Source organism: Pteropus alecto, unplaced genomic scaffold, assembly GCF_000325575.1.
Source record: "Pteropus alecto unplaced genomic scaffold, ASM32557v1 scaffold45, whole genome shotgun sequence".
NCBI classification, from domain to species: Eukaryota; Metazoa; Chordata; class Mammalia; order Chiroptera; family Pteropodidae; genus Pteropus; species Pteropus alecto.
The window spans coordinates 32,425,508-32,439,452 of NW_006442491.1; the positions used below are offsets into that span (position 1 = coordinate 32,425,508).

Genomic DNA, 13,945 nt, shown 5'->3' on the forward strand with positions numbered 1-13,945 from the left:
TGGCCAGCCCCTCACATCTAGATCTACCTGCATTTGTAGCTGTGACCTTCACAGTGTTTCTACCTGCTAAGTTCAAGCACCTGGCTGCTTTGTTAGGAATTCCAGCACTGGGATACACGTGCTTTTATCATAAATTACTTTCCACTTATTCTCCTTTATTTTGTAGTTTGAGAATTACATAGACAGGCTTTCATCATATGAGTAGGTAGGTTATGTGGTTTATGAATTCCATTTCAGGCTAGATAAAGAGGCACGGGGTCTGATAGCGTTAGAAGCACAGGCATCGTCAACATCTTCCTTTTGCTGTGAGACAAAGAATCAGATCGATGAAGAACTAACAGGGGCCTCGGGGTTAGAGGCCAGACAGCCAGGAGCAGTGGTGTGGTTCAAGATGAGGCTGGAGGAGGCTGTGGCAAAATCAGAACCCTCAGACGCTGCTGGAGGGGATGCGGAATGGTACAGTCGCGGTAGAGAACAAGCTGGTAGTCCCCCAAAGGTTAACCATGAAGTATTATCTGAACCGGCAAGTCCACGCCTAGGCGTACGCCCCAAGGCATGAAAATATATGTCCGTGCAAGAATTTGAACACCGAGGTTCAAAGCAGCAGTATTCATAACAGCCAAAAAGGAGAAACAACCAAAATGTTCATCAACTGCTTAAACGCATAAAGGGTGGTATACCCATAGAATGGAATACTATTCAGTCGTACAAAAGAATGACATACTAATGCATGTGTTGACCTTAAAAAATAAAAAGAGTCATTTTACCAGCGAAATAAGTTTATTTGGAAATAGCAGAGGAATTGCAGTTCAGGATAAGCAAATTGCAGAGACTCGCAGGCAAGTCTGAAGACCAGAGGCGAGGGGCCCAGCTTTTGTAGGGGAAAAGGAAGAAGCGGGGCCGCTGTTTCCAGGGTTCGGGTGATAACGGCTTCTCGTTGGCTGAGTGTGTCAGTTTCTCATTGGCTGGGCTGTAACAAGGCGTCCAGCCTGAAGGCAACCAGCTAAAGAGGTTCAGGTGGCGGCTGAGGCGTTTTGCTGAACAAGAACTTCCTTCCCCCTGCTGTGGTATGTGCTCCTGTTTGGGGTTTGGGGGACAGTAGGTGAGAGACCCCCTTCAGTCTTCCCGACTCTATATTAAATGAGGTCTTCTTTATTTATTTTTAGCACATGCTACAATATGGATGAATCTTGAAAACATTATGCTAAGTGAAAGAAACCAGACACAAACAGCCTACTGTAGGATTCCATTTATATGAAATGTTCAAAACAGGCACCTCTATAGAAACGGAAAGTAGATTTGTGGTTGCCAGGGGCTGGGGCAGGAGAGGTGGGGGGTGAGGGGCAAATGGAGCGTGGCTGCCAGTGGGTATGAGGTTTCTTTCGAGGATGATGAAGATATTCTAGAATGAAATAGTGGTGATCGTCGTACAACTCTGTTAATGTATTTAAAAACCACTGAACTGTACACTTTAAAGGGTGAATTTTGTGGCATTTGAACTGTATCTCAGACCAAAACAAAAAGATGAAGCTGAAGAGATAGACAGCCACAAGAGGCATTGTGCCCAGGAGTTTTATCTTCAACCTCAGACTAGTGGGAGCCGTTGATGATTTGAGACATCACAGTGGCCAGATGGGTTTGCAATTCAGAAAGATCTCTGTGAAGAATGGACTGGGGATGGACAAAAATGGATGGCTCTGAAGGGTGATGAAGGGCGAGGTGTCTGGAATAACACCTGGCCTGGGGCTTCAGCAAGTTGATGGTCGTGGTGTCGTTCGCGGGAAGGCCGGAAGGCAGCCATGGTGAGAGCAGTTTGCGAGAACGGCTGTCACAGAGGTATAATCGGGCTCGAAGAGATGAGAGCTGGGAGGAATTACTTCTGACTGGTGGCACCTGGGAAGACATTTTGGAAGAGGCGGCATGTGAGCAGAATATGGTAGGGTTGGTTTACGGCATCTAAAGATTTCAGGGGCGTGCTAGGGAGAACGGAATTGCACAATCGGAAGTATGGAGGCTGGGAGCGCCCAGGGTTCGTGGGCTTCCGTTTAGCCAGGTCGGAAGATAGCGATGCCTGCGTCAGGGTTCTCTAGAGAAGCAGAACCACTAGGATATATATAGCTACACATAAGGGGAGACTTATTATAGGAATTGGTTCATGCAATTATGGAGACCGAGACGTCCCATGATCTGACCTCTGTAAGCTGGGGAACCATGAAAGCCGGCGGTATGATTCTGTTCAAATCTAATGGCCCGAGAACCAGGGAAGCCGATTCCGAGGACAGAAGATGAATGTCCCAGCTCAAACAGAGAGAGCAAATTTGCTCTTCCTTTGCTTTATTGTTCAATTCAGGCCCTCAGCAGATTGGATGGTGCCCACTAGCACTGATCTAATCTCTCCCAGAGACACCCTCATAGTCACGCCCAGACTATCTGGATGTTTCTTATTCCATCAGACTGACACGTAAAGCTGCCTATCACAAGTCTACCCTCTGTCAACTTGACACCCATACGCATCTCCTAAACTATACTTAATGTCCTAAGAGAAGTGGTACCTAGGTCGTAATTCTGCCTAACCTGATACAACTAACCTGCGAACTGCTAAAAATACACCGATACTGGTGAGCGGAGTGTCTTCCCATTTCTCACTACTTCTCTGTGATGCATTAACTCCTTTTCACAGGAAGCTGAGGTTCAAAGAGGTCTAAGTGACATACCTGAAATCCACAGCTACGAAGGGGCTGACTGGTTTTTAATCTCAGGTCTGTTTGGGGAAAAAAAAAAAACAAAAAACGATGCACAAGGTGGGTTCAGGCCAACGTGTAGCATGTGGACTTTATTTTATAGTCAATAAATTCATTCTTTTTCTTCTTGAGTTCTAAAACTCAGTCTTCTCTGCATGTCTGTTTTGTATTACACATTCCAATCCCTCGAATCTTTCAATAGCAAGTTTCCTAAGGGAGAAATAGTGCTCATTGTTTGGAAAATGTAATCTACCGTAGCACAAGAGATGATTGAAGACTCCTGACACCTATATGCAGAGATGTAGGGCGTGTGTTACTTAAGTGCCAGAGAAACCAAAACCTGTGAACACTGTATCAATGGAGTGATGACAACCACCTAGTATTAAATAGCAGACGTGTGTTCTTTCTGCCACTTAAACTCCCTGGCTTTACTCTGAGCAATAAGCACCAAAAACAAATATATATTTGTCGAATTTTTGTCTAATTCCGTTTGGATTCCATTTGTTGAAATAGAATCTCGTGTGTGTGTGTGTGTGCGCGCGCGCGTGTAATGCATTTTTTTAAAAAAATGTACTTGAATCTTTACCTTATGGTTTTAACAGTCATGGAAAAAGTCTTGAAATACTTTAAAAGGGAAGGGGGTGGGACGGGGGGTGTGGGGTGTGACAGGGATAAAAGATACAATTATCAGAACTTAAGAACCAGCACAGACAAATGTAGTTAGAGATCATTGGGGCATCCGAAAGGGAGGAAAATGAACTGGGACACGTGCCACCAGCTTGCTTTCCACCTGAGTGCCTATGCCATCTGGGATACCCAGAGGGAGCCTGTCTGAGGGGCAGAGTGAAGCCCTAAGAACAGCACAATTGCCTTCCAAAGTTAGTCTCACTGTTTATCCAGCCTTTTCCAGAATGTGTAGTATTTTCCAACTTGCCTCAGGATAAAAACAGCCCCAGGTGCTCTTCAAAAAGCCAGGTTTAAGGCTTTTACCCCAAACCCTGTGAAACGGAATGTCTGGGAGAGATCGTTAACTGAGCAATTATGGACAAGTTACATAGCTCATGCGGGCCTCAGTCTCTTCATCTTAAAGTAGTGACAGGAACAGTACCCAGCCACGAGGTTGTGTGAGGACTGAATCAGGCGATTCTGGCGATGAGCTAGCTTAGCAGGTGCTGGCACCCGGTTACTCAGTAACTGTTACCTGCTTACCTCCTATTTTCTGTTCCAGGTAAGGTACAAATCTATAAAATCACCCTCTCTAACCTCAATCCAAAGAGGCGGCCACTGGTAGAATCTCTGCATCTTGATCAAACTTGAATATACCTCACCTCTTTTGTGTTTTGGCGACACCACCTGTGCTGCGCCTCACCCCTGGCCAGGTCCAGCGGAGCCGTACTGCCTTGGAATTAGTCTCAGGTGCTCGCTGCCTCTTAGCACTACATAGATTTTAACTGATCACTGTCCTTCACTCCTGAGCACTGACCCTAGGACAGACTGTTCTAGGCCCTGGAAATAAAGTAGGAAAAACAAAGTCCATGCCTTCATGGAGCTCAGGTTCTTGACCAGGGAGGTAGGTAATAAAGAAAGCAAGGAGAAATGTCTAGAATCTGACCCTTCCTTCCTGGAAGCAAAGAACTGGAAGAGGTGAAGGGGTAGCAGAAGGAACCTCTAAGGCCCGGAATGAGGGGAGGGTGGTGGTAGCAGATAAGGTTAGGGCAAAAAGGAAAGATATAGGTTACCAAAGGCTATTGTAAGGAGTTTGCATTGACTCTGAGAGATAAGCTTTCAGACGGCTTCCACCAGAGGAGGGACATAATCCCTCACTAAGGTTTTTCCAGGTTTTACCTTCCGGCTTGGTGTGGTCAGTAGACTGTAGAGGGACAGGGGCAGAAGTAGAGAAACCAGAGAGGAGGCTACTGCACCAGTCCAAGCGAGAGATGATGGCGACTTGGTCCAGGGCAGAAGATGTGGTGGTAGTAAGAAGCAGTTAGATTCTGGATATATTTTGGAGGTCAAGACAATAGGATTGGAGGTGGGGTATGAGAAAAACACAGGAGTCAAGGATAATTTTAACGGTGGTAGAGTCGTCATCCACTGAGATGGAACAAGCTTCTTGATGAGCAGGGGGTAGAGAGATCAAAAGTTCAGTTTGGATCATGCTAAGTTGGAGATGCCTTGTAAACATAACGAATGGAAGGGCCAAGTAGGAAGGTAAATATATACATATGGAGTCCAGGGGAGAGATTGAGGCAGGAGATAGCTCTATGAAGGCCATCAGCACCTAGGTGGCATGAGATCACTGGGGAAGGAATCATAGAAGAGACGAGGTCCAAGGACCAAGGCCTGGGGTACTCAAGGTACAGAAATGGGAGCCAATCAAAACTTCCACTCGACAGTCATGGATTCTGAGCCTTCCCTAATTTAGTCACCAATCGTGTAAAAAGAACTGACTTTAGATTCGAAAGATCTAGTCCCTGCTCCTTACTACGGGATCTTGAGCACGGCATTTCATTCTTGCAACCTGTTCCGAAAAGTGGGAATGCTTTCCCCCAGCCAGAGCACAAGGTCATGGTAAAGATCAAATGAGATGATGAGAGAGAGAGAGACTGAGACAGACTCTAAAGAGCAGAAAATCTTGGTCCTCACATAGCTCTTCCTAGAGACGTCCAGTCCAGAGTTCACATTGCATCCTGAGTCCGATCATATCACTGATGTTTATTCATTCAACAAACACTTCCTGAGAGTCTCCAATATGCCAGGAACTGGTTACCCAGCGGTAAAAGGAGACATGGTCCCTGAATTCATGGTGCTTATTTTCAAGTGAAAGGACCACCATCCTAACAGCCACCTTTTATGGAATCTTATTTCTCTTGGAATCCTTGTATTTTGTGTTTTTTAAAGTTTTGTGTTTTTTTTTTTTTTAATTTTCGTGTTTGTGTCTAAGAGGTGAGAAGAGATTATTTCAGGTTTCGATTTGTAAGCACTGCTCCACCAAACTGAGCACAGACGCATACAGAATCATTGGTATATTTTTCTTTCTAACGTTGATTTTTTGGTGACACGGGCTCCTCATTAATTAAATTACAACGGCAGTATTCTGCTTCGGTAAAAATGAAGCAATCTGCGTCTCAGAATGAAAGCAACTTAATGCCACATAACCGCCTGGAGCTCAGCACCCGAGAAGTGTCACTAAAACTCAGAGAGTGGCCGAGCCATGCACGTGCCCTTTCTCTGCACTCACCGGGCAAGGGGAAGATCCTACACTGCCAGGTGTTTTAAGGGAAATTTAAAAATAACTACTCTATTCATCTTTTTAAAGTAGAAATTGAGACAGAAGTGATTGCCATTTTTTGACACTTCAAGGGCCTCTCTCAACACACCCGTGGTGGGTAAGAGACTCAGTGTTGGGAAACACAGTTAAAACGCAAAGGGCTTCACACTCCAGCGCCACCACTTCCTGGCTGCACAGCTTTAAGGATGTCACTACACTCCGCTGGCACTCGGTTTCCTCGTCCAAAAAGAGGGGATCGTCATGTTCCTATCTCCTGAGAATTAAATGACATCATGCCTATAAAGACCTTAGCATCACACGGTCAACTCTCCCAAAATGGCAGCTGTTATTATGGGAACTGGAGGCAGGGGGTCGGCGTGGACCCTGGAGGGTCCTGAGTGTTTGGCTAAGGTGGGGAGGGGTGGTCACCCAGCCAGCCGGGCTCCAGAGAGGCGAATCAGGTTGCTCTGGCTGCAGCCCTTAAATGGGGACTTCCCAGACCCGTCTGCCTGTGGTGCTTCCTTTGGGCAGGACCTCTTGCAGGTCCTCCTTGGGAGTGCCGCTGCATGGCCATGGAAGGACCGGTGTGTCAGACGTTCCGAATCCGGTAGCGACAGTGGACACAAGGAATGAAAGACAAAGATGATCCAAAAAACAGTTACGGTCCAGGAGACAGTGAGAGACAGCGAGGAGATTCACAGAGATGGCTTATGTTGAAGAAAGAGACCTGAGGGCAGATGATGCTACTTGGGAGACAAAGAGCTCCAAAGGGATCAAGCACAGGGAGAGCCTGCGGAATTTTGGGACGCGGCCACTTCTTATCTTTAAATAACCTTCAGAGCAACTCACCAGTGATAAGTAAAAAGGACTCTGACCTCAATTCAATGTAAACTCTGGAACTAAATTAGCACCATGGGAGCTTCTTGCTAACGCTTCTCTCTGTGGGACAACCCGGCTTCCAGCTCAGACTGCCCTCTGTTGGTCTCCTTAACCACAAACCCTCATCCTTTTAAGCTCCTCAGAAGGATAAGAAAAGGAAACAATATTTCCCAAGAGCCTCCCTAGCCTATTCTATACAGTTTTCTATTTATTTTCACCATCACTCTGTGAGAAGTTTCCAAGGTGGGGAAACTGAGGCACAGAGAGGCCAGACCCCAAACCACAAAGTCAGAGCAGAGCTAAGCATAGAGGCCAAGTTCTATGCTTTACTCCCTGTTCTCAGCTGTCCTTAAACATGACAAAGGTGACTGGTTCCAACGGATATCAGATGTTCCCCCCAAAAGGGCTGCAAAGGCACCCCAAGTTGTGGTCCCTTTCTTACGGGGTTTAAGACACAATCTTAAGGACCGAGGTTCAAATTTGGCACGAATATAATTAATCAAAGAGTTCACCCCTAGCTCTGTGCAAGGCACCCTATCAGGCAAGGTCAGTGGCCATAAGGCCATAAGGTGTTCTTGGACCTCCCTTGAACTCACATGTGACCTTGATCAAGTGCTTCCTCCTTTCAGGCTCTTGATCCACAAAAGAAGGGGTGAGTTCAGTAGTGCACTTCCCAACCTTAAAATCTGATGTTGGTTAGTGCTGTCTTTCAGGAGGATGATTTTGGCAGTACTTAACAAAATTTTAAATGTGCAGACCCACTGACTTCTTGGAATCTATCCTAGAGAAATATACATATAAGTACACAGAACATACACACAGGATGTTTATTGCAACATTATGAGTAATAATGACCTAAATGTGTAGCATCACAAGACTGCCTAAATAAGCGATGGCATACCTATAGCTTGGAAAGCAATGCAAGCTGGAAAAAAATGAGGACGGTATCTAAGTAGTAAAGTGGAAGTATCGCCAAGATATGTTGTTTAATGAAACAAGCAAGATTTGTTCAAAAAAAAAAAAAAAGATTCTGTATGGTACAAGCCCATTGATATATATGTACAATAAAAGACCCAGAAGGACGGGTAAAGGGGAGATTTCTTTTTCTCCTACCAAATGCTTTACTTTTAGGATAAAAATAATTTTAAAATATTTTAATTAGCAGAGTGCTACATAAGGTAAGTCTATATGGATTCCATTTAAGCAGTTTGAACTCGATGAGGTTGGCACAATATTCCTCAGATTCAGGTGTGTCTAGTGCTTTCTATGTCGGCTACACTCAACAACCCAATGGAGTAGACTATGGGACAGGTGGAGAAACCGAGGCCCCAGACTCTGATTTTCAAGGCTGTTTCTATCATATCACACACACGTGCTTGAACTCTTTGGGTTCCCGCAAAACTAGGTTCCTATCTTTGGGGATCTCATGGGGACGTTTATCACTCTGTATTGTAATTCTGTGCTCCAGCGCCACGCTACTCAAACTGTGGTCTGTTGAATCTTGCACTAAGAAAGGGGGGCTTGCATTTTGTATGTCTTTGGGATTTTCTAATTTCATTTTCTCTGGTAATTCATTGTTATGATATTTTACAAAAGTATCTGTCTGCAATAATTGGAAAGTGTTTTTCTGAACCGATCCTTTGGCGCTATCTCTGAGAAGCACTGGGCTGCTGGAGAGAAGAGAGTGGGCAAAAACAGAGCAGGTGCTTCATGTTGGGTGTATGAATGAGTCAATCACCGAATGAACGGCTGTAGGAAGGAGCAAGAATAAGCCCCAGGAAGAAAAATGCCCAGAATCCAGGTTTCTCATTCAAGTCCCTGTAGAGGGTGAGAGCTTAAGACTTCAAGTTCATAGCCAGACTCAACAGGAGCATCACTAAACGGCTCACACTCCTGATTTTAAAGAGGGAGCAGGGAGACCTTTTGCCCCCAAGTCACAGAACTGACCAACGGAGAAAAAGTACCAGCAAGGGCCACCCACAGACAAAAAGCAACATTCACTGCTCCTGATTACAGAAAATCAGACAAGGTTAGGAGACTAAGATAAATAGTCTCCTTACCATCCTGAACGAGTAACAGTAAACACAGGCTACATGCACGAAGATCCTATTTTAAGGACCGCTGTTTACGTGGAGGCTTTTGGACACGCTGACCTCAGAGTGATGGCACTGAGTGAGAGGTGGGGTTCAGCTCTGGGGCACAGGTTCCCGTCGGTCTTGAAGCTCTTCAAGTGTGTGGAAAATAACGTCAGCCTGAAGTTTCTGTCTCTGAACACAGGCAAAAACCCCCCAATCCAGAAGTCTGCCGGGCACACCTTGCTCCATTTTGGAATTTCCCACTGTCGCTTTCTGGAAACAAATAGATCTTTACGTTTAAAGAGACGTGGAACTCGAAAAACGACATCGCTTTTTTTTTTCTTTTTTAAGTTTCCCTGGAAAGTTGTGTAGTAAAAAGCAGAGTCAGAACAGACCTGGGGTTCTCATCCCTTCCTCTCTGTGTAAATCTCTCTGCTGACTCATGTATCTGCCCTTCTTCCCCTCAGTCTCCGCATCTGCAAAGGGAATAATGACAACGACAGCCCCTGCGTTAAGGTGAGGGTGAAATATCAGGATGTGTAGAACACTCCGCTGAGGCCGGACACAGCGTGAAGCTTCAGGGTTTGGCCTCTTTCTCTTCGGAGACCAAAGGAGTCCTGAGCTCTAGCAGGTACCATTTACTCAACACTTGCCAGAGGCCAGAGACGGTGTTAAGTGACATATTTACAATCTGCTGGATTTTTTTTTTCACACAATCCTCTGAGGTAGCTACTCGGTGTCCCCTTTTGGAGATGAGACTCAGAGAGGCGAATCTCTCCAAACACACCAAGTTTTCCTCTGCCTGGACCCTTGGCGTTGGCACCTGTCCCGGCTCCGCCAGCTCAGGGACAGCCAGCCAGGCTCCCTGAACTGAAGCAGGCTCCCCAGCTGTGCTGCTGATCACCAGCCCTCACGCTCTTGGCTGCCTCCATCTTGCTTTTTTTCTGTGTCTCTAAAGAGCATAAGATTGTGGGCAACGGCTTTGGCTGGCTTTGTTGTTGTTCTTAAGCTTCTTTCATCATTGGTATAATTTTACATAAACTTGGCATTCCTTTAAATTCTTTAAAAATATGTTCAGTTCTTAAATGTCTCCCGAGGGAAAGAAGGTTTCTATAAATGATTTAGTTCTCTTCTTAATGTTGAACTTAGTAAGGCTAAATTACCAGATCTCTGTTAACAACTTTGGTTGTTTGCTGGTTTATTTTCATTTTGGAAACTCCTCTCCATAATGAACCGCTTTCCCTCCCCCTGAAAAAAAATCTCATGAGGCATTCTGATCAGATGCTGGGCTGTGGGCAGATCCCTTGGAGGGTATCCTGTTTCTAGAAGGCTCCTAGAAGGCAACAAGTCTTGCAACGTGACTCTTAACTGACTTTTTACCTGCAGGATTGTCTCAGGGCAGAGGGAAGAGGACACAGCCATGCTTTCTGCTTCTGAACGAAATGATGTATTCTATAAAGGAAGAAATATTTTTAAACCAATAATCGAAACTCACTTGACCTCATAAAAGGGCTGCATAGGAGGGCGAAGGCTCTGGAATTCAGTTACGTGGGTTCAAGTTCCAGCTCTGCCACTTACCTGTGTGACCTCGGGCAAGTTAACTTACTTAACTTCTCTGTGCCTCAGCGTCCTCATCTGTAAAATGAAGGTGATAACGTGTGTTTTCGTGAAAATGAGATACTGTTTGGCAGGATTTTTCTGGGGTTTTCCAGAATGCTCAGAGCTAAAACTGGGAAAGTCCTAGACAAACTAGGTGAGTTGATAAACTCAGGAGCGGACATGCATTCTCCTTAGGCACAGCACCTGCACATTTCAAGTCTCCGTAATCTGTAGCTGTTATTATTTATCAACTATCCTATCTTATTCCTCGCCCCTTGCTGTCGTACTTCCTCATTTCCTCATCGTCTACTCTGCAGGGGCCTCCAATGTGCCTTTTATTCTTACTATGCCCCTGACAGTATACCCCCAAATCCCCCAACGAATCTTGCTGTCCATTCACAGGCCAAACCCCGAGAGAATTTATTATATACCAGGTAAGCAGCTTATAAATGAATCCTACAGCCTTTTCCCTTTGCTTCGCCTTCCTCAACTCGCAGGCAACATCGAACTTCAAAGTTAGAATGGGGAAAATTTCATGTGATTATGATATTGGAGAGGTGAGCGATGCCCTTGCAAGCCCAGGAGGGCCAGTGCCCGCAGGCGACCGCCTGGAGCTGGGACAGTGTCTGGGAACAGACTCTCCCTCAGCCTCCAGAAGGGGCCAACACGGCCGACACCTGGATTTTGGACATCAGGCCTCCAGAACGGTGAGAGAACACATTTCTGCGGTTTTAAGCCTCCCAGTTTGTGGTACTTCGGTACGACAGCCCGAGGAAACTGACACAGTCCCCTCGTACAACTCAAGTCCAGTCCTTCCCCGGATCTTCTGTCTGACAAATGCAAAGACCTCTTCATGGGTCTTCCTGCCTTCGAGCTCTCTTTCCTCTCAACTCTATCGGAAAACATCAGTTCCTGTCTCCCAGGTCAGAAACCTGCCATGATTCACCTACGCCAGCATTTTCCAAACTTACCGGAGGGTAAGAATCCCACGGCTGATAGTCGGGATTACAGGTTCCCTGGGCCGCATTCCAGACCTCCAGAAATGGGACCACAGAGGGGGTGGCCCTGGAATCTGCACCTTTTAATAAGCACCTAAGATGGTTCTTATCCTCAGGCACATTTGGGACACCCTGGCCTACAAGATAAAATCTGGAAGAGCTTGGATTAATGATCTTCCTAAAATGGCGCCAACCTCCCTATTTATTTGTCATCTCTCAAGAATCTCCGGGGTGTTGGAATTCATCCCAGTGTGTCCCCACCTCACTCTGCTGCAACTCGGTCATCCTCAACTCAAGGATGATTGAGTGTTTCGAGAACTACTTGGTTCTTGCCTAGAACACCCCTTCATTTCCTCCCTCTTCTGGGTCTCGATTCAGAGGCCACAGACCTTAGAGTTATTCCTAATTATTCAGAGATGGCTTTTCAGTGAACTGGGAATAAAACCCAAATCCTCCTCATGACCCAGCCCTGCCTGCCTCACCCTCAGTCTCATTTGGAGCCATTCTTCCTCTTGATCTTGAAACTCCAGGCATGGGCTGTCTTTTAATTCTCCGAGCACACCAAGGTTTCCCTGCCTTGATGCTTGGCACATGTTCTTCTCCCTCCACCCCACCCCCCATCACCTTGGAAGGCTTAACTCTCACCTCAGAGCTTTTCCCACAACCCATCCTAAGGAGCACACACACACACACACACACACACACACACACACACACACACAGATATATTGCATTGTGTTTTTACCTCCCATAGTTAGATTCCTTTCTGTCACCACATATTTGACCCCTTTTACCCCTTCTACCTTCCCCCTCCCCACCTACATCTGGTCACCACCGGTCTATTGCTCTCTCTCTCTCTCTCTCTCTCTCTCTCTCTCTCTCTCTCTCCCCCTCTCCCTCTCCCTCTCCCTCTCTCTCTCTCTCTGTCACTGCATTCTGTTTTATCAGTTGCCATCATTTAAAAATCAGGAAGTTCCACATAAAAATATCCAGCCTCTCTTAAAGAATCGGAAGACTTGGCACTACGACGCCCGTGTTCCCACACAGCTCCGCCAGCTGGTAGCCAGCCCTTTACGTAGGCTGGTGCTCTCTCCTCTGCAGCCGCCCCCCCTCCCCGGCCCAGCCTCTTCACCCCTTCCACTCACCTGCCTGGGCCATAAAGCCATCTGCCTTGTGACACTTCCCTGCCACCCTCCCAAACTGGTTCAATGGCTTATCACCTTACAAGAAGAGACACGGGTCTTATCCCCAGGGCAGCCCCAGCATCTAGCCTGCGCCTGGCACATAGCTGGACCTCAGTAAAGATACGCTGAAAAAATGGATGGTTGTCCCGCCCGCTCCCTTAGTCCCAAAGGCCACAACACTCACTCTGCCCTTTAATCACACCCTTCCCTGCCAGATGCATTGATTTGTGCCCAGTGCCTACCACCTCCTTAGATCTTATGAAAACACAAATCTGATTGTTTTCTTGCCCACTTTTAAAGATTTTTCTCCCAGCACCAACTGGAGAAAGCATAAAGTCCTCACCACCGCCTTTGAGGCCCTTGACATCTAGTTCCCACCTACTTCTCCGGCCCCCACCTCCAGAGAGGGCCCCCACCCAGCACACACCCACACCCCACTCAGCGGCTCCAGAACATGCTGTGTTCCTTCCCCACCCCCACACCTCTGCTGCGAAGCTTCTTCTCCCTGGAATGCCTCCTCCCCCATCTCACCCCACACACCCCCATGCCTCTAGCAAACTCCTACTCATTCTTCTGCCCGAGCTCTAACAAAAGTGGCTTCACCCATGAAACACTCCAGACCTCCCAGGGCCGACTTAGTCATTCTCTCGTTTCTGCTCTCACCCCCCTTTCATACCCTGGCCTTTGCGTAAGGCTCAAAATAGCAGCTGGTGTCTTCTGAGCCCTTGTTGTGTGCCAGGCACTGAGGGAGCTTTATCGCCTGTAATCCTCACACCTAAGCGGAGCCCCGCCTGGAAGGCTGCTCCCCAGCCCCCACACCCGCCACCTGGGGTGGGGGGCGGGGCTGGAGAAACACGAGGATCACCTTCTCACCTCCGGCTTTCCTGAGAACCATCCCTGTCACCCCATTTAAGTTTTTCTTTCTCCTTCCACACCTTGCCCCACCCCCAGGCCTCCCCATCTCCCTTCCCTGCTTTATTTTTCTCCAAGGCTCTTTTCACTAACACATGGTACACATTAATCAAATAATTAGCGTATTCTGTCTCCCCTGGACTCTATCATCTCCTCTTTACTACAATATCCTATCCTTACCACAATATCCTATCCTTACCATAGAATAGTGCCTGGCATGCCGCGGACACTCGAAAAATATTTATTAATTCAAAGAAGGTAGATATTATCACCATCTTCAGTTGTC

General features: G+C 46.7%; 1 long non-coding RNA gene across 8 annotated transcripts; it reads right to left on the minus strand.

The window, feature by feature from the left end:
• Window positions 1-773: 773 nt before the first annotated feature.
• On the minus strand, window positions 774-13,501 carry LOC107196370. Of its 8 annotated transcripts, none has more exons than XR_003043178.1 (5): window positions 11,537-12,254; window positions 10,545-10,601; window positions 9,045-10,418; window positions 2,715-2,761; window positions 774-1,893 (listed from the first exon to the last, which is right to left on the minus strand). It is a non-coding gene; the product is annotated as an uncharacterized LOC107196370 (long non-coding RNA). The 8 variants fall into 8 exon arrangements; XR_003043181.1 differs by lacking the exons at window positions 774-1,893; window positions 2,715-2,761 and having other exon boundaries at window positions 7,694-9,239; window positions 9,362-9,442; window positions 10,347-10,418; XR_003043184.1 differs by lacking the exons at window positions 774-1,893; window positions 2,715-2,761 and adding an exon at window positions 13,424-13,501 and having other exon boundaries at window positions 7,694-10,418; window positions 11,537-11,714.
• Between the last annotated feature and the right edge of the window lie 444 nt (window positions 13,502-13,945).